At 38.5% G+C, this 20,494-nt stretch overlaps 1 protein-coding gene across 6 annotated transcripts in view; it reads left to right on the forward strand.

Annotated features, from left to right (window-relative positions):
• The first annotated feature begins 1,001 nt into the window (after positions 1-1,001).
• Positions 1,002-20,494, forward strand: part of Tanc2 (tetratricopeptide repeat, ankyrin repeat and coiled-coil containing 2) — a 282,394-nt gene continuing 262,901 nt past the window's right edge. For all 6 annotated transcript variants that reach the window (XM_070027717.1, XM_070027718.1, XM_070027719.1 and 3 more), the window contains exon 1: positions 1,002-1,085. The gene's annotated coding sequence lies outside the window, so the exon portion shown is untranslated. The remainder of the gene's footprint in view (positions 1,086-20,494) is intronic.

Below are 20,494 nucleotides of genomic sequence, written 5' to 3' on the forward strand. Positions count from 1 at the left end.
TCAACGCAGGAGGACAGGCCCTGAGGGGGAACACGTGACAGCAGCCGCCACCTCGAGAGTGACGTCATCCCCGGAGGCGGGGCTTAGCTACGTAGGGCCTTGTTAGCTATTGAGCTGCCATCCCGCCTACCCAGCAAAAGCCCTCGACCCCACCAGTCCAAGCTCCCCAGAGCTGAGAAGACGTGCTTAGATACCCTCCGGCGTCAGGGCCCGCTTCGCTGCCTGCGGAGGAGGAACTCATCCCCACGCCCGCTTCCCAGCGGCTCCCCACCCCCAAAGTGTGGAGGGGCAGGGGGCAGGGGCGCGCGCACCCGTGCAGCACCACCACGCGCGCGCAGCACCACCACGCACGCGCCCCCACGCACGCGCTCTCCCTCCGCGCTCGCGCTCCTCCCTAGCCCGGCCCGGAGGGGGCGGGGCTGCGGGCGGCCTCTGAGGGTGCGACGCCCCCGGCGCGGAGGGCGGCGGCGGCGGCGGCGGCGGCGGCGGCGGCGGCGGCGGCGCTAGAGAGCGGCCGGCCGGGCGCGGGTGGCTGGGCGCGCGCTGCTCCGGCGGGGCCCGCTTGGCACCGCCGCCTCACGCGAGCCGCTCGCCCGGCGCGGGCGAGCTGCGAACGCTCGGAGCGCCGGGCCGTGGGGCCGCCAGCGCTGCCCTCCCGTGGTCGCCGCCGCCGCCGCCGCCCTCCGCGCCTCCCCTCCGGGCGGCCCCGCCCCCGTTCCCATCCCCCTCACGCTCACCTCCGGGCTGTGCCGCGCGCGAGGCGGAGCGAGGCGCCCACCGCCGCCGCCGCCGCCGCTGCCGCTGTTGCTGCCGCCGCCGCCGCCGCCGCCGCCGCCGCGCTAAGGGGCGAGAGTGCCCCCGCGCCGCCGCTGACAGGAGGACCACCGCGGCTTGCGCCCGCCCGCCCGCCGCGAGGCCCCGTCGCGCCGAACCGGGGCGCAGACCCTCCGGTGGGGGGGGCATCGGAGGGCAGCGAGGGGCTCTGGGGAGGCGCGGGCGGCACGGGCGAACGGCGAGGTCCTCACCCGGAGACCACGGGGACGCGGGCTGGACCCCGAGGTGCGCCAGACCCCTCCGAGCGGCAGGTAAGGGGGCCGAGGGAGCCGGGTTAGGGAAGGTCGCTCTAGTGACAGGGACGTTCGCCACGGACGCCTCAGCTCCCGGAGAGGGGCGGGGGCGCGTGCGGAGACTGCGAACCCCGGCAGCGAAGTGCCTCCGGTGTCGGGGGCGTGGGGAACCAGGCTGCCTCCGCATGTGGCGCTTGCAACCGATGGGGTTGGGTGGGGGGGGGGGTTCGGCCACTTGGCTGTCACCGAAGGTGTCATGGCATTGGTACCTGGAGTGTGTGCGGGTGACAGGGATCCATAGCAGGAAGGTGCCAGGCAGATTGGCTCAACGTGTCAGGGAATGTGGTGCAGAACGAGTTTTGCAAAACGTGTCCCCTCGAATGCAGCATGCAAGTAGTTGTGAAATGTGCCAGGTAAAGGCACAGGATCGGCTCGCCCGGGTGGTGTAGAAATTCCTGGTGGAAGAGTTATTAGTGATACTAATAATTCCTCTTGGGAAGGAGGTGTGGTGTAATAAAATATTAATAGGGCCCATTGCTAGATTATTTTGCCACAGGAAATAGAGGGGGAGCTTATAGGCTATTTTTTAGGCTATTTTTTTGACATAGGGAAAGTATTCACGTGAAAGCAAAAAAGCAATTTGTATCTGGTTGTGAGAGAGGAAAGAAAAAAATAGGACTAAAATAATTCCAGGTTTTGCCTTCAGCGCGCAGAGAGCACTGACAGAATCCTGCCCTGTCTTCTGTTCCAGGTGTGGAATGTGGAACATGTTTTTCATAAAACATAAACAATGATAATTAACATTGGGAAGAGGATTTGGTGTACATGGGGTGTCTTTCACTCTCTGCTCCTTTACAGGAAAAGAAACAAAACACAACAAGCAAAACCCCCAAACAATCCAAGTATCTTGACCATAATTGTGAGTTCAAGATTATTAGGCAAGGGGAAACATTTTTTCATATGTGCCCCTTTCTTGATTTTTTTTTTTACACAGGTGAAAATGAATGAAGGAAACAAAACAATATGGTGAACAAAAGGGGTAAATTTTCAGGCATTTTGAGGGTAGGAGCCAAAGCCATCAGGATGGTTAATTACGGAGGAGGGCAGTAGTGAAATATTCTTCTATGTTCTGGGTGTTGGAATGGTAAAATAAGAGAAAAATGGAATGCAGAAAATTGGCATAAAAAGCAACATGGACACTGTCAGGGGACTGTTTCTTTAGCATTTCTCAGGTAGATCATCTTAGGAATGTGACCACAAAAATAGAGCCTTAAATATCTCTTCCTTCTTTCCCTCTTCTCCCATTTTTTTCTCTTGTCTCTTTCTAGATGTATATAAATATGTACATATATACATATATGTGAAATTGCCCACATGCTGCAAAAACATTGTGATTTCCTTTTAGGAGCATCTGTGTTTTGAGAGGATTGTCAGAACATTGCTGAAATTTCAGAAGTAACAAAAGACAGCTAGATGAGCTATGTGATATACCATATATATATATATACAATGACTGTCTCTTACTGTGAAACAAAAGCAGAACTAACTGGATGTGTTCATTAGAATGTGTTCATGATGAGAGTTTGTCGTATTATGTTACAATTCTTACGCAAAAATTGATACTTGTGTAGATGTTGTAATTTGCCATGTAATCTGGAAATTCATACTGATTGGCTTCCCCCTGGTTCCAAATTCAGCCACTGAGGGATCATTTTCTTCAAAGATAAAATTTGATTTTCCTTGATGATTAATTTTGGGTTTTTGTCTTTTCCGGCGATATTTTCCTTTTCTTGAGGCTCTGTTGAGGCTAAAGAAGAGAGGACAGGGCCAGGGAAGAATAAAGAGCAGTTCTGTTGGGTCTTCCTGTTTTGTTCTGACTGCAAGCCATATGTACTGCCACCCCCTACTGTCTGTAGGAAGAGGTGTTACAGAGCCCCATTCTTTTCTTGTTATCACTGCCCCCTTGTGTAAGGGAAGAAATTGATAGTTGTGTTTTTGGGAGCTAGTACTTTTGGATTGTTCTTTATCTTTGGAGTGGTAATATAAATTTATTAATCAGTTCTCTTCAAAGTTGCAGGGCTTCAGACTCATTGTAATTTAGATTTGATGTCTATTTTAACTAGTAATATGATTTAGTCAATAATTCAGATCGCTAAGAATGGTTTTAGTATGTTTGGAGAGATGGGGAATTAATACTACTGGTAATAATAGCCCAACATTTACAAAGCACCTACTCTATGCTAGTCCTCTTTTACATTTGTTCTAATCAGTTTTAAAACCCTATGAACTATATACTGTTATTTTTTATTTTATCCATGAGATACTGGAACACAGATTCAGTAACTTGCCCAAAGAATCTATGCCTAAGAAGGAGAAGAGGTGTTTCAGAATACTATATTGCCCTTTCACTCAAATTAGTATCCCCAAGGCATAAATAAAATGTACATACCTATGATAAAGGAAACACTGTAAATGTGAATAAATCTAGTAGAACTCACATAAATGTTAAGTGTACACATATGCAAAAATTATAGTTACTTAGAGTGAAACACTTTTCTTTAGAAACTTGTTTTCTAATTCATTTTTGGTTTTGTAAGTTGAGGAAGGAATACTTTTTATGTGGCCAAAGAAATATTTGTGATGGAGTTTGGTTTGGAAGAGAACTTTACTTTTAGGTATATTGAATATAGATTGATACATTATACACACAGTTTCTTTTCAGTAAAATTTTATTGCTAATTTCCTTAATGAAAATTAAGGAGAAATTATTATTTTCCTTGTTTACTGATGTTTTAATGATTTCTATTTTATTTTAAAATAGCAAAAACAGATTGAAGCTTTAAGTATATTTAACTTCCATGAGCAAATGTTTGCTCAGATTTTTCTTAACATTTAAACATACTTGAAGTGTTTATAAAATGAACAAATTATAAAGAATAACAGTGTAACTCACACGTATCTTCCTGTTTTAAGAAATGGAACACTACCTCCAGCAATTCTGATGATTATTTTCTTTTTCAAGCCAAACTACTGCTGTTATTCTTTTCAACAGAAAATTTTCTCAATTATGGTGCAAATAACACATCTCATGTAACAAAATGCTCTTAACATACAGTTGTTAATATAGGATTCAATATAATCTACTGATATGACTGATACGGCTAAAACTTACTCAGGATATGTGTTCATATAATTTAGTGTAGTCAATAAGTTAAATATGGACTCAGGCCATGCTCTTGTGTTTGAGACTGGTTGGTAATTCATTTTAGAATACTTAATTTGTAAAACCTAACTTGAGCTGTCTCTTTCATAAAAAATTATCAACATTGTTAAACATTTATGAATCCCTTCTTCTATCACTTGTCTATCCCATGCTGATACTTCTTTTTCCTCTGATCCCTATAAGTGCTATTGCTCTTTTAGAATTTTCTAAGTGGCTCTGTATGAATGATTTTGGAAAGGGCTGTGGATCTAGAAAGGAGTGTACTAATCCAGTAGTTCCAAAGGGGAATATTTGAGTAGTAGGTATTTATTAGATACATAGTGGTGTGCATAAAAGAAATGCAACAAAATTTTCTATATCATATTTCTTCCCTTTTCAATAGAATAAAAATTCAGTTCAAGACACACTGGACACAGTAGTTGAAATTACATTGGATTGAATTTAGCCAGAATCACCTGATATTAGCTGGAATATCTTTACTGACTACTCAGATTTCCTTTCAAGGACCTAGAACAGGTTGTTGCAGATGGCTGTTTACTTTTTGGGTCAAGGAAATAAATCCTAAAGCTAGCTTTATTATTTGTATAATTTCTTTTTTTCTCTGAGTGAATTGATATTTAGCATTTTCATATTTGCTAATATGTCTGTTATCTCAACTATTGTTATTGAAGGGAAAAATTATATAAATAACTATATAGAATCATTTACACTTTGTTATAATGCCATGAAAGCTCTTACTTTGTTTATCAGAATAGCCTTTTCTGATAACTACATAAGATGAAGATTGTTTGATAGTTAATAAAAAGTTATCAAGGAGATATGTAAATATAGTATATATCCCTTGGGAAAAATTGTGGAAAGAAATGTTAGAAGGAAAGCTTTAAAGGCTTACAGTCTGTAGGTATTTAATTAGTGGTCAGTTCTTTTTCTTTCTTTGTTTCTTCATTTCTTTGCTTTTTTTTGTATGCTGGTACTTAGGCTTGAACTTTAGACCTTGTTCTCTCGCTTGGCATATTTTGTTCAGGGCTGGTGCTCTATCACTTGAGCTACACCTCTACTTCTGACCTTTTACTTGTTAATTGGAGATAAAAGTATTTATCTGCTGGCTGGCTTTGAACTACTGATTCTAAGATCTCGGCCTGAGTAGCTAGGGTTATAGGCATGAGCCACTGGCATTTTTTTTTTGACAGTATGGGGTTTGAACTCAGGGCATTGAGCTTGCTAGCAAGTGCTCTCCCACTGAGCTATGTCTCCAACCCTTTTTCAACTGGTTGTTTTTGAGATAGGATCTCACTTCCTGACTGGACAAGCACCTGCCTATTTTAGGCTCCCTGGTAGTAGCTGGGTTGACAATTGTGTGCCATCATGCCCAGCTTACCTGGAGATGGAGTCTCTCAGACTTCTTTTTCTGACTTGGTCTGAAACCATGATCCTAATGTTGACCAATATAAACCTCCAAAGGACTCAGGATCCAGATGTGAGTTACTGGTGCCCAGCTTTTTTAGAGAATGAATTTTTAAAATTCAAGGTAATATTAAGTGAAGAACAAGATATTTCTGTCCTGAAATTTAGAAGATGAAAGTAGGCTTAGGCGCTAGCCTTGAGCTGAAGAGCTGAGGGACAGCGCCCAGGCCCAGAGTTCAGGCCCCACAACTGGACCCTAAAAAAAAAAAAAAAAAAAAACTTGAGCGGGGCTGGGAAGGTGGCTCAGTGGTAGAGCGCTTACCTTGCATACCTGAGGCCCTGGGTTCGATTCCTCAGCACCACATAAGAAAAAAGCCGGAAGTGGCACTGTGGCTCAAGTGGTAGAGCGCTAGCCTTGAGCTGAAGCGCTGAGGGACAGTGCCCAGGCCCAGAGTTCAGGCCCCATGACTGGACCCCCCCCCAAAAAAAAGAAAGTAGGCTTAGGATGTAATAAGTGAAACAAAAATTCTAGTGTGTAACTGTCTTATTCCACAAAGCTCTAAGTAATTATAAAATCATTAGCTAGTTATGGAAATAGATTTTTTTACTAGATCAGTTTAATTTTTATGGTACAGCTGTACCATTAATTTATTACCCCCCCAACCCATTTCACTATATATTTTTTAATCTTGGACGTTATAATTGTCAGAAAAGTTGCTTATTTCGTTTTATTTTTAGTGGTACTGGAGTTTAAACTCAGGGCCTTGCATTTGCTAGACAGATGCCCTGCCTCTGAGCCATGCTTCCAGCTCTTTTGTGCCCTAGCTATTTTTGAGATAAAATCTGACTTTCTAGGCACATGTCTGGACTGCAGTTCTATTTTTTTGTTTCCCACTATTGCTGGGATGATAGGCCAGTGCTAACATGTCTAGCTTCTTCCATTGAGATGCAGTCTCATGGACTTTGATGTCCTGATAGGTTTAGAACTTTTTTTTTGTTTTTGGTACCAGTCCTGGGGCTTGAACTCTGGACCTGGGTACTGTCCTTGAACTTTTTTGCTCATGGCTAGCATTCTACCACTTGAGCCACAGCTCCACTTTTGGTTTTTTTGGTGGTTAATTGGAGATGAAAGTCTCACAGACTTTCTTGCCCAGTCTGGCTTCAAACTTCAATTCACAGATCTCAGTCTGTGTAGCCAGGATTAGGGGTATGAGCCAGGAATATTTTGTTATGTTGAGTTTCTATTTGCCCTTGGATGGTTGAAGGTAGACATGGCTAAATTTAATAGGCAAAGGAAATGAGTTGGTATTAATCTTAATTATGCTTTCCTTTATCTTTTTCTTCCCTGTAGAATCTATTTCTGCCTTTATTTGGTGCATAATACCACCTCTCAAATAAATGCCTTAAAAAAAAATCAGAACTTGAGAGTCTGTTGCCAGTCCTCTAAACAGTGATTGCATGATAGTAAATTATCTTATTGCTTTTTTTGTTTTTGGTGCTGGTACTGGGGCTGGAACTCAGGGGCAGGGTGTTCTCCCTTAGCTTTTTCTGCTCAAAGCTGGCACTCTTATTACTGGAATAACAGTTCAACTTGTGGCTTTTTGCTGGTTAATTGGAGATAGGAGTCTCATGGACTTTTCTGCCAAACTGGCTTTGAGCTATAATCCTCAGGTCACCGATCTCAGCCTCCTACAGGCATAAGACTATTGCTGTAACATCTTTACCATTCATGTCAGATTTATGTATATTTCCTTGAAGATACCTACATGTGGCTGCCAAAGCTGTTTTTCAAAATGTATTCTGTGTTATTTTTCTTAAGAATCTTCCAGTGGCTTTTCATCATTGAATTGATAAAATGGAAACTCCTTAGCAAACCATATAAGGTCCTTCATGATCTTTCCTGTATCCTCTTTTGATTCATTATGTACCATTTTCTTCTTTAAAGCTATTTCTCAGGTAATTTGAGTTACTTATGGTTCCTTCAGAATGCAATATCCTCTTAAATTTTCATATTTTTCTATATGAAGCTTTGTTTCCATGGAGTGCTTGACTCCTTTGTTCTTGGGCGAGTTCTTCCTTTGCTTTTCCTTAAGGTTTTAGCCTAAACCCTTATCTTTAGAGTGGGGAAAAAAGGTTTTGCCTACCCCTTAGCCCAGCTTGGGTTTGCTACTCTCAGTTTCCCTTTATACTTGTAAATATTCAAATTAAACATTATTGACAATTAGTCATGCCTTTGAAGCCTCATCTCTTATTGTGGAATAAGGAAGTTGTAGGCATCAGGAAGTAAATTTAGAGAAAGACATATACATGTATATATAAACATATACCTTAAAAAATTTCAGAGCAATGTGGAATATGATTAAAATAGATCCTAAAGATAAATAATATTTTATTCCTTTCTTATGTTTCCTGAAATGACAGAATTAGAAGTCTCTTTATGTGAATTTTGGCCAAATTATTTATTTCTATATTATGGGTGTTGGCTAATTGTAGCCTACAGACCAAATCCCAGCCTATCATCTGCTTTTGTATTGCCTAGAATTGAAGAATAGTTTTTAAATTTTAAAAGTAATTGAAAAAGTATAAAAAAATACTTGACATGTGAAAATTAGTTAGGATTTAAATTCCAGTGTCCATAAAGACTTTATATTGGAACATAGCCATGTTCCTTTGTTTACGTAAGGGTTATGGCTGTTTGGGGTACAACAGCAGAGTAGTTGCCATAGAGACCATATGGCTTGAAAAGCCTAAATATTTACTATCTATCTCTTTATAGAAAAGGTTTGCCCATCTTTGGTCTATTACATAGTATACACCCATTAATGTCAATAGGTTGGAGCTCACCTTATTTGGACTTTGCAGGGAATAATGAGTTTCTATTAACCTAGAACAATTTGGCTGTTTTTTCTTAGTACTAATTTATCTGACCAGTTGGTCCCTATTGTATCTTCTGATGAGACTCTTTTTATATCTGATTCTGAAGAAAGTTTCTGACATTAGGTATTATTTCTTTTCTTTCTTTTTTTTCTTCTCTTTTTTGTGGGGCGGCATTGGGGTTTGAATGCAGGGCTTCACACTTGCTCAGTGTTCTTCTACTGAGTCATGTTTCCAGTTGTTTTTACCCTAGATATTTTATATTTATTACTTCTGTATTTGTTTATTTTTGTGCTGGTCCTGAGTAACTAAGATTATAGACTTGAGCCACCAGCACCTGGCTCATTTCTTTATTACTGTTATTTTTCAGTTAAAATTGAAATTTAATATTTCTCCTTAAATAATGTCAGTAATGGCAAAATAAAAGTTTCTAAAATAAGTCTCTTTTCCTCTTTAAAACTCTAAAAAAAGGAAGTGCTAAGGTTTTAAACAGAGTTTGAATGTATTTGGTTAGTTATTTGTTTATGTGCTTTAATAAGTTTTGGTTATACAAATCTACTAAAGGTAATTACCTTCATTTACCCTACTTCACAATCCTAGGGAACCCTACAGGACTCAACAGGATATGAATAGAAATAAACTTTCTAGAGTAAAACAAATACCTACTATCAAGCTTCCAAAGACTAATTAGCTTTTGTGTTTTATCTAAATTTCAGCCATCAAAACAGAAAATACACTAAAACTAGGCACAAGGTACTAAGAAGACTATCTTGAGCAAAAAAACTCAGTGACAGCTCCCAGGGCCTGAGTTCAAGCCCTAGGACCAGCAAAACAAAACAAAAACAAACCTACCCAAACCAAAAACTATGTGATCATCTTTCTTTAGGTGAAACTTAATTAGTTTTATATTTGTGTTTATAAAAAAGGCATAGAGAGGTGCCTGCCCATGTGAATAGCAATTTTGCATAATTCTTTGGTCTTAAAAATAGACAAAAGTCTAATATAGAATCTTGGGAGCATTTTGTGGATCCTTTGCCTAAACTTTGCTCACATTACTAGCCTTTTTATTGCCAGTTTGGATGTTAGCATATTTCTAGAGTGGGATGGGTGGGCTAGCATCTTTTAAGATACTGTATTTGGCTGCATTTGGCTTAATGAGCATTTTGTTAATCTCTATGCAAGTACTCATTGCCTCGGAAATGTTGGCTTAAATCTTTTTGATGCCTTTTCTTGTTCTTCTTGACCAAATAATGTGTTTCATAGCATCTGACATTTTGAAGTCATTTCAATGACATTTTCAGGTCTGGTCATACATGATGACATTGTTCTAGGATTTTTTCATATCTCTTCTACCACATGCAATAGTGAATACTGGGGAAAAAATACTGAGAATAGTGAATACTGGGGAAAAAAAGAGCCCGTGTTTTATCAAATATCAGAAAAAATGGTAAAATTTTAGAACAGTAATAATAGTGATAAGTATTACATAGTAAGATCAGATGCACATAGGCATTTTGTGCCTTTGTGTTCGTATCCTAAGAGTATCCTTTAGGTAAAAGATCATATAAAATAATATTTATTGAAATGAATTCCAGGAAGTGAAAATAAGAGTTTTTTCTTCTTTTTCTTTTTCTTTTTTTGCTGTTTTTGTTCTGTTTGTTCATTTATGTGTCGCTGGGAGTTATAAGGGGGAGACACAGAAATAGAGGGGCAATGGGTGAATGAATACAGCAATGGTATTCATTGGACACTATGTTGAAAATGAACTATGTAACTTGTGAGTAGGAATGGGAGGGAAAAACTAGGAGAGAGCAAGAGAAGGGGTGACATTGTCCAAAAACAAATATACTCTTTACCTGACTTATTTAACTGTAACCTCTTTACATCACCTTTATAATAACAATTAAAATATTAAAAAAATAGTAACTTTGTAGTTGATAAGAATCCTTACTTGAATAAAGATGTATTTCTTTTTATATGTATTTCTTTATCTTCTACACTTGCAGTTCTCTTTTACTTACGTGCTCCAAAATTATCAAGCCTAATCTTGTGTACTTTTTCTCTTTTATATCATGAGGAACCCAGTATTTGCAACTCAGCTCATATTTCTTGGACACTTATTCCTGACTGTACAGATTTCTGTCTCCTCCTCTGGGACCTCAGTTTTTCCTTTGTTAAAAATAATTTAATAAGCTGGGTGCTGTTGGCTCACACCTATAATCCTAGCTACTCCGGAGACTGAGATCTGAAGGTCTCAACTTGAAGCCAGCTGGGGCAGAAAAGTCCATGAGACTCTTACCTCCAATTAACCACCAGAAAACCAGAAGTGGTACAGTGGGTCAAAGGGCACTAGTCTTAAGTGAAAGAGCTCAGAGACAGTGCCCCAACCCTGAGTTCAAGCCCCATGACTACTACTACTACTACTACTACTACTACTATTACTATTACTATAAAGTTTAGTAATTAGAGTATATTCTTTTTCTTATTCTGAGCTGTTGTCAATTATTCAAAGTGCTTTTCTAAAATGCAGTAATTTTTTCTTATTTAGGAAAGATTTACTTGATGTATTTTTTCCACTTTTCTGACCTGGCTGATTACAATCCTTTAGACCTCACTCAGCCTTCTGAATAGCTAGGATTAGAGGTATGAGCCACCCTGCCTGACTTAATACTTTCTACCTGTTTATTTATTTTTTTGTTTGTTTTGTTTGGTACTGGAGTTTGAACTCATGGCTTCACATTTGCTAGGCAGGTACCATATTGCTGAGCAACACCTTCAGTCCTTGCTTTGTTGTTTGAAATATGTCTCAATAAATTGCCCAAGCTGGCCTGGAACTCACTGTTGTCCTGCTTCAGCCTCCTGACTGCTGAGATTACAAGTGTGCACTGCCATGCCTAGCTTCCTTTTTAAGATTTCCTCTTTTTCACCTTCTATTTTTCTTAAGGGATTTTCTGGGTTTTTTTTTTTTTTCATTTTTGTCTTAATTTTCTAGAAGATTTTTTTTCCTTTTATTTTTTATCGTTTCCTGAGCTAGGTCATCATTTTTTTGAGATTTTACAATTCTTATTTTTGTTCTTTCATCTCTTATGCTATTTTTCTCAAAACATTTTAGCTCCTTTTGAAATAGCTTGTTAGAGTTTTGATCTGTTATGTGGACATGCCATTCTGACATGCTTTCATCATCTTTAGAGATGATATTCTCCTTATTCTCTCTCTTCTTAAAAGTAATGACTTTGTATGAGATTAACTTTCATGACACTTTTATTTGACATTAATTTAAACAATCTTTTAGAATGTGGCTAGGCTCAGGAAAGCTTTTTTAAATTTTACAGCACTTTTTCTGTTTATTTTTCCCCTTTGTTAAAAAACAAACAAACACATTTCTGCCATTTCTTGGCCTTGTCTTTTTCTTCATCTTTCTTGCATGACCCAATTTTCACCCCCTCTGTGACCATGAAACCATCAGTCTGTGCCTTCCAGAACTCATTGTCAATCATCTGCAAAACTATTTTTAACCTCTTTTCCAAACAATACCTTTATCTACATGTTCTATCAGGGGTGATGAACCTTTTCTTCTGCCAAGGGCCACTTGGATATTTATAACATCATTAGAGGGCTATACACAATACCAATACCAGCAGACAGCCGCCATAGGCAGCCTACAAGAAGCTTATGTATCTGTCCTTTCATGTGCTAAATCATTTTGAGGACTGATACCAAATGTTCTCAACCCCTGCAGCTAAGTGAAAATCTAGCTTTCCTACTAAAGGCTCCTCTCTGGAAGAGTTCTTCAGTGGTGTCTTCTCTTTGCTTCTTGTTGATGTATCTAGAATTCTAGGCTCATTATCACTTTCCTAGTTCTCCGGTTGAATTATTGGTGATGTCAGTGTGTAAACAGAGAGTGCATCTAATACTCTGACCTCTTGACTTTCTTTCCTCCAGTGATCTTGTATTCTTCCTTAACCATTCATTTCTATGGCATATCCTATGCAGATGTTTTTAAACCCTCAGTGCATTGTATTGTCTGAGGAGTTTCCAAAATCATTGATGCCTAGCACTTAACACACACACACACACACACACACACACACACACACACACACACACACACACACACACACACACACACACACACACACACACACACACACACACACACACACACACACACACACACACACACACACACACACTATACATTTATATATTATTTGTCTGGGATGTAACCAAGGATATTCATCAGTTTTCAAGGTGACTTTACTGTGTAGCCAGCATTGATTGGGAATCACTGCCTAAGAACTTTTTACTAATAACTGCAGCTTTTTTTGGTAATTAGTTTCTGACATTTAACTCTTCAACTATCACCTTTCACTTTTCTGCCTCAGTTATAGTACCCAGTAACTTTAATTCTGTGACTTCATTGGGACCTTTTCCTTACTCCCCTTTCTGTTCAATAATATCCTTACATGCCCACTTCCTTTTTTTTTTTCCCACTTCTTTTTCTAGCTGTATTACATCAGCCTTTCATTACAGTTGCTTTCCTGATTCTACTTTCAATCCCTTTCACCCCTCTCCCATAGATGTTCCTACTTGACAAAACATAACACTGGGTAATACCAGTCTTTCTTGTTTTATGCTTATTGGCAAATATAGCTGGAACATAACATCTATAATATAGTGACTTTAAGTTTTGGCTAGTACCCAATGACTTTAAATGTATTGTTTAGCACTGCCCAGCTATCTGGTTCTTTCTACTCCCATTCTTTTAGATGATTATATTTTTCCTATGTTCTCATATTTTCAAAATTTCCTTTTTTCCCCCTTCCTCTTAGCTAGTGAACTTGCTTTCTATTTTTCAAAAATATACAAATAATTTCCTTATCACCTGCCTTTTTACATCATTACTATAAATTATCTGTCTTTTTCTCCTTCTTTCAAAAGCTGTTTTTTTCAGTTGTTAATTAAAGCTGTTCCTTCTCATCTTCCTTCCTCTTCCTTCAGTACTGAGGCTTGAACTCAGTGGCTTATACTCTTGCTAAGCTCCTTTCCCCCCTTTCACAGCAGGCACTCTTCCATTTGAGCCACATCTCCAATTCTGATTTTTGGTATTTTTTTTTGTAGATCAATTTTTCTTGGATTTGCCTCTCCAGGTTGGCTCAGATCCCAGCCTCCTGAATAGGTAGGACTATAGGTGTAAACCCCAGGCACCTGGGCCTCTTTCACCTTCTTAAGGACATTGGTTCTATAATTAAAATTGTTCTTTTTTCCTTTTCTAGATCACTGTCAACAGCAAAAAAGCATTGTAGCTTCTTTCATTTAAAAGAAACCCTTTCTTTCTAGCTACTATCCTGTATCTTTTCTCTCACTTGTATGAGAGTCTACAAAAAGTTACCTATGTTCACTTGTCCAGTTCTTCCCCCTTTCTGTTTTACAGCTTTATTGAGGTATAATTTACTTGTGAAATTTGCTCATTATAAATGTACACTTAGTGACCATAAGTGAATTAGTGTTGTATACCTACCATTTCAATCCAAGTTTAGAGCACTTTCATCACCTAAAAAAATTCTCTTCAGTCCATTGGCAGTCAGTCTCCATTCCCCTAGCACTAAGTAACCACTGATCTGCTTCTTGTTTCTATAAATTTACATTTGGCATTTATACAAATGCAATCATATGGTGTGTAATTTGTTTTATTTTACAAGATAAATGTAGTCATTTGCTATTGGTTTCTTTAGCATGTTTTTTAGGTTAATCTCTGTTGGTCATTTATCAAGATGTTTTCTTTTTTTTGGTCCTAAGTTTTATTTAAATAGTAGTATCCTAATTATCCCTGTGAATTTGGGCCATCTTACTTTGCATTTTTGATGCTTAAATATCTATTGCCTGGGGCTGGGAAAGTGGCTCAGTGGTAGAGCACTTGCCTTGCATGCATGAGGCCCTGGGTTCGATTCCCCAGCACCACATAAGCAAGAAAAAAGCCGGAAGTGGTGCTGTGGCTCAAGTGGTAGAGCGCTAGCCTTGAGCTGAAGAGCTGAGGGACAGCACCCAGGCCCAGCGTTCAAGCCCCATGACCGGACCCCCCCCAAAAATATCTATTGCCTATCTATTGGAAGATTGTGATAAATTCTATTATTTTATTCCTGATTTCCACAGCATATGAAAATACTACATCTTATCTGTTCACAAAATGGACATTTGAATTCTTTTTACTCTTTGACATTTATGCATGGAGCTATGGAAATTTATGTATAAGTCTTGATATGGACAGATGTTCTTATTTCTGTTGAATAGATACCTAGGAGAGGAATTGCTGGCTTTATTATCCATTTACAGTTACTTTTTGGTATGAGATAAAAAATCTAAGGCTTTTTCTGCATATATGGATATTCATTTGTCCCAACACTGTTTGTTGAAAAGATTATCTTCCTCCTTTCATTGAATTGTCTTTTCACCTTTGTCAAAAAATACTACCTGGGGTATATGGAGGGATTATTAACATCTTATTACTGTTTTATGCCCTAGACCTTCCTGTTAAATCCTCAGATGGTCCATTCGACCATTTATTTCTCCAGCTACAACTATAACTTCAAAATAGTGGAGTTGCTATAACTAAATACAACAAACCAAGTCTTTTATGACTGTGGAAATTAAACTGCTGGTTTTCAAGACCTGTTCTACCCCGGTTGATCTGTATTTTGGGGGCTTGATGTTGGGGGCAGCGGGCAGTGTGTGTATGTGTGTAAGAATAGCTCCGGGCAAATATGCCACAGTGTGAATTGTTCTTATGCAAAGTTAAATACTTTTCAGAAAAGTCAGATCTCTATTCTATTTTTTTTTTTTTTTGGTTGATTGTGGGGCTTGAACTTTGGGCTTGGACACTCTCCCTGAGCTCTTCAGCTAAAGGCTAACACTCTACCACTTGAGCCAAAGTGCCACTTTCGGTTTTCTGGTGTTTAATTGGAGTAAGAGTCCACAGACATTCCTGCCAGGGCTGGGTTTGAATCACAATCTTCAGATCTCAGCCTCCTGAGTAGCTAGGATTACAGACATGAGCCACTGGCACCCGGCTCTATTCTATTTTTGAACAATTCCCAAATGGCTTCTTTCTCCATGATTTCACTGAAATTACTTGTTATGGCCATCTGTGGCTTTTCACATTGTTGAACCCAGTAGTTATTTCTTAGTCTGTTTAACTTGACCTATCAGCAGTATTTGATACCATGATTACTCTGTTCCAAATAAAGTCTGGTTTTTAGTATATCACTATTTTGTCATGGTTCTCTGTCATTGTATGGTTGGTCCATTTTAGTGAATTTCTTTCACTGATAACTCCTCATCTTCATAACCTATAAAACTTGGAATGCTCCCCCTGTTGCCCTCTCAAGTGATGTCAACTTCTCCCCCTGTTTTTATTTTCCATGTAATTCTGACCACTTGGCTTAGAGGTAGAATATGTGTCCTCTTTATTTGCAGCATTCAGATCATTCCTTGCTTCTTTAAAATTCCCTAGTTTTAAATATCATATCATCAGATTGTGTTATTTGCAAACGTTATTATAACTGTTATTGACTGTGTTTCTTGGATCATTCCCTATAATGATCTTCAAAGCTAAGACCAAACACCACAAGTTAAAGGCTCAGCTCCCCATAAGATTATTCTCAATCAAAACACTCCCAACTGCAATTGTAGAGAGGTGCCCAGAATCACTCTTGTTTTGCTAATTGGCTACATAGATAGGTTCTTTACCACTGAACTGAACCTCTAACCTATTTTTTGTGCTGGATATTCTTAAGATAGGGTGTGAGCCTGGATCATAACCTGTGTGTTTAGGCTTCCTATCCCTAGTTGGAATGACAGGTATGTTCAGTCATGCCCAGTACCTTTTAGTTTAGATGGAGCCTTTTGGACTTTTCTGCTCTGCTGGCTTGGAACTATGATCCTTCCAATCTCAACCTTTCACATAGCTTAGGTTGACAGGAACTTGCCAACTTTTCTGCCCTAGTTGGTCTTGAATTGTGATCCTCAACTTCCCATAGAGATAGCCACCTTTTGATAGTTTTATCCATGGGAGTCAGTACAGATCACCCTGATGTCTAATAATACACAGAATACAATATTGACAACCAGAAGTTCACAATTTTAGTATCTAGAGTTTTTATTGGAACTTTATTATGTAAGCATAAATGACTGAATTATTAGTAACTGTTCAATTTAATCTTTAGCTCAAATACTTACTCTAACCAAGCTGATATTACATAGTTGAAAACCCTAATCCTCTACTTACATGGTTGGTTCTGGCATAGCCAACTCCCACTCAGAGGCTCAAACTATCTAGGGAACCCACTATAATTCCTACTATGAATAAAAAGGATATTCCTGTCACACCGGAAACTCTATAGACTATTTCCCAAGAACTGGAAGACAAAGGTCAGCCACATTCTTTTCTGTTGTTTTTTTAATGCAGAATCTCCCTTTCCCTTTCATTGATTTTTTTCCTTTTTCATCAATATTATTTGTGATCTTAATTCTTGTTAATTTCATTCACGTAGATTTTTTTTAACATTTATTCTTCTAGTTCTTTGAATTATTTCTTTCAGTAATCTTCCAATTTACCTTTTTCATAATCATAACCTAGATCTTAACTAATAACTGCAGAATCTCCATAATTTCAGTTTCATGCATCCACTTTCTGATCTTTCTAGTATCCTGACTTCAGTAATCATTCAATCCCACTATGACATACTATACCCAATGGTATAGCACCAATTTGTCCCTTTATATCTTCGCTCTCTTCTCTACTTGTTAGCTTAAATCAATTGTAATTATCACTGCACATATTCTTGATCATATGTGTGTGTATATATATTTTTTATATATGTGTGTGTGTGGTGGTATGGCTTGACCTAGGGCTTTGTACATATGAGGTAAGCCCTCTACCACTCAGCTATACCCTTTCTTGATTCTTGATTATTCTGATTGTTGATTGTCCTTGCTGAGCCACAACCACATTTCTGTTTAAATCCACATTTCCACTCTTCCTGTGCTTGTGCATCTATGCAGTTGAATGTGGTTAGTGACACAACTTGCTGATTGTTTTCACTTTAAATTCATTATCACAAACCTCAAGTGGAGCCATAATCCTGCCAGGTAATATGTTGTGTCCTGCCAAGGGATATGTTGTGTCCTTAGTGCATACTAATACCATGCACAAGATTCTAGTTTGACTGATAATGTTAATTTTGATTACTTGGTATCTATCAGGTTTCTTCATTTGTGAAGTTACTATTTTCTCTTTGTAACATATAAGTAATTAGTTGAAAGCTATTGTGAAATTACTTATATCTCTCATGAACATTTCATACCACAATTTTCATGTTATCTATCTTTAAGCTAAGAGTGGGAGAATTGTTACTTCACACTTTCTCCTCTCATCTTATACTTCTAATACTTTCACATTTCCCATTCTTTATCTTAACTAGTGATTTTTATTTCTACTTGACTAAAATCTTTGAAGGGGATTTCCCTGTCTAGTATTTACAGTCATATATTGTGAGTTACTAAGAACCAGGCATACTTCTTTCTTTAGAACCTTTTCATTTGTGCACTAGACTGTACCTACTTTATTAAGAATATAGCTTCATCAATACTTTCCTTTTTTCATTTTTTATTTCTAATTAATTAAATCTCATCATCATTCAAGTAAGTCATTTCTCACATGTTAAAAAGTTTTAGCTGGGTTTGCTGCTGGGTGCTTGAAATTTCAATAGTCTGGGAGGTTGAGATAGGAGAATTGTGATTTTGAGGCCACACAGGTGAGTTTAAGACCAAAAAAGAAAGAAAAAGAAAAAGAAAAAGTTCTCTTGGCCTTACTTTTCTAACTACTACCCAATTTTTGTGTTCCATTTTGAAGTAGATTCTTCAGATTACATTTGTATTTTGTCTCTTTCACCATGAGGCTATATTCCTGCCTCTCTTTCCTCTTCCTCCCACTACTGGGGATTAAACCTCGGGCCTCATGAGTGAGTGATAGGTGCCTTGGTACTCCAGCCACACTCCAAGCAAATATGTCCTCACATTATTTTCCGCCAATCCAGGAGTCATTCCAGTATTATTCATTGTATTAGGGATTCAGGCTTCTTTTAGCTGGAACAATTTTCAAGGACATTTCTATATTTGGCACTGGCACTTTTGAAGAGTATCGTTAGCTAGCTATTTTGTAGACTACTTTGTCTTTTTCTCAGGTTCTTCTTTTTTTATATATCAGGAATACATATAAGGGATATGTTGTGTCCTTAGTGCATACTATTACCATGCACAAGATTCTAGTTTGACTGATAATGTTATTACTTGGTATCTATTAGGTTTCTTCATTTGTGAAGTTATTACTTTCTCTTTGTAACATATAAATAATTAGTTGAAAGCTATTATGAAATTATATATATCTCTCCTGAACATTTCATACCCCAATTTTCACATACCTGCATATTAATATTTGTTTTTGGAATTGTTACTAGGATGGAGATAAAGCGATGACTTTTTAACTCAGCCTATTTGCTTGCATTTATTAGTTAATCTTCTACCATAAGGAATAGTCAGTCAGCTAAACTTCCCTGTCTACTTTTCTTAATCAACAGTATGAACTCAATAAGTGGGTTTTATTCATTGGCCTAGGATCTATTTCTGTAATTATTCTGATGCTGTAATTAGCCCTTGAAGAGTGGGAGCAGCTTCTGGCTGACTTCATATTATATGCCCTGCTCATTTAATTGTGATATTTCCATATATGTATTTAATGTATTTGCATCAAATTTATCAACTCTGTTACTCTTTCTTATCCTCTCTATCTCTTTTTAAGGTATTTGAATCATATTCATCCTTCCATAATCCTTTCTTTTCACCCTCCTTTCCCTCCCAAACAGTTCCCTTTTTACATTCATTTCTTTTTTTCTTTTTCTTTTTTTCTTTTTTTTTTTTTGTCGGTTGTGGGGCCTGAACTCTGGGCCTGAGCACTGTCCCTCCGCTGTTCAGCTCAAGGTTAGTGCTCTACCACTTGAGCCATAGCGCTACTTTCGGCTTTTTCTACTATGTGGTGCTGAGGAATCCAACTCAGGTCCTCATGCATGCAAGGCAAGCACTTTACCACTGAGCCACCTTCACAGCTCCATTTATGTCTTTTTTTACATCAATAAAATGAATACAGATCAGTTTATTATTAAAAATATTTCACATGTATAATTTTGGAAGGGTTATTTAACAAATTTCAGCATCAATTACCAACTCTTTACACATGTTTAGTAAAAAAAAGCTTCTACTCTTGGTCTTTTGAATACAGGCCAACTGTCCTATGGCATAACAAATGGTTGAGGTGCAGGAATAGATTTAAGGGTATAATATTGAAGGAATTGGGTGTTATCTTGTCATTCATATCTTTTTTTCTTTTTAAAAGGTCTAAAGTTTGTATATGAGAGAAAACAGGCAATATTTAGTTTTCTGAGTCTGGCATATTTCACTTGACATTGTGATCTTCTATCCATTTTCCTCCAAATAACATAATTTTATTCTTCTTTATGGTTGAGTAATATTCTATTATGTATGTGTGTGTGTGTGTGTGTGTGTGTGTGTGTGTGTGTGTGTGTGTGTGTGTATGTGTGTGTATCTGTGTGTATAAAATTTTCTTTATCTGTTTATCAGTTGATGAGCACTTTGACTGATTTCCCAGCCTGGCTATTTTCAATAATGCTTCCATAAATAGTGCTGCTATAGGGATACAGGTATTCCTATTATATATTGACTCAAATTCCATTGTATATATGTCCATGAGTGGTATATGTATTAATATATTGCAAGTATTCTCTCCCATTCTGTAAGTTTCCCTTGCTATACAGAAGGTTCCTAATTTGAAGCAATTGGTGTGGATTTTTTTGTC

Source organism: Dipodomys merriami, unplaced genomic scaffold (assembly GCF_024711535.1).
Source record: "Dipodomys merriami isolate MVZ:Mamm:240054 unplaced genomic scaffold, mDipMer1.0.p SCAF_19, whole genome shotgun sequence".
Classification (NCBI taxonomy): Eukaryota; Metazoa; Chordata; class Mammalia; order Rodentia; family Heteromyidae; genus Dipodomys; species Dipodomys merriami.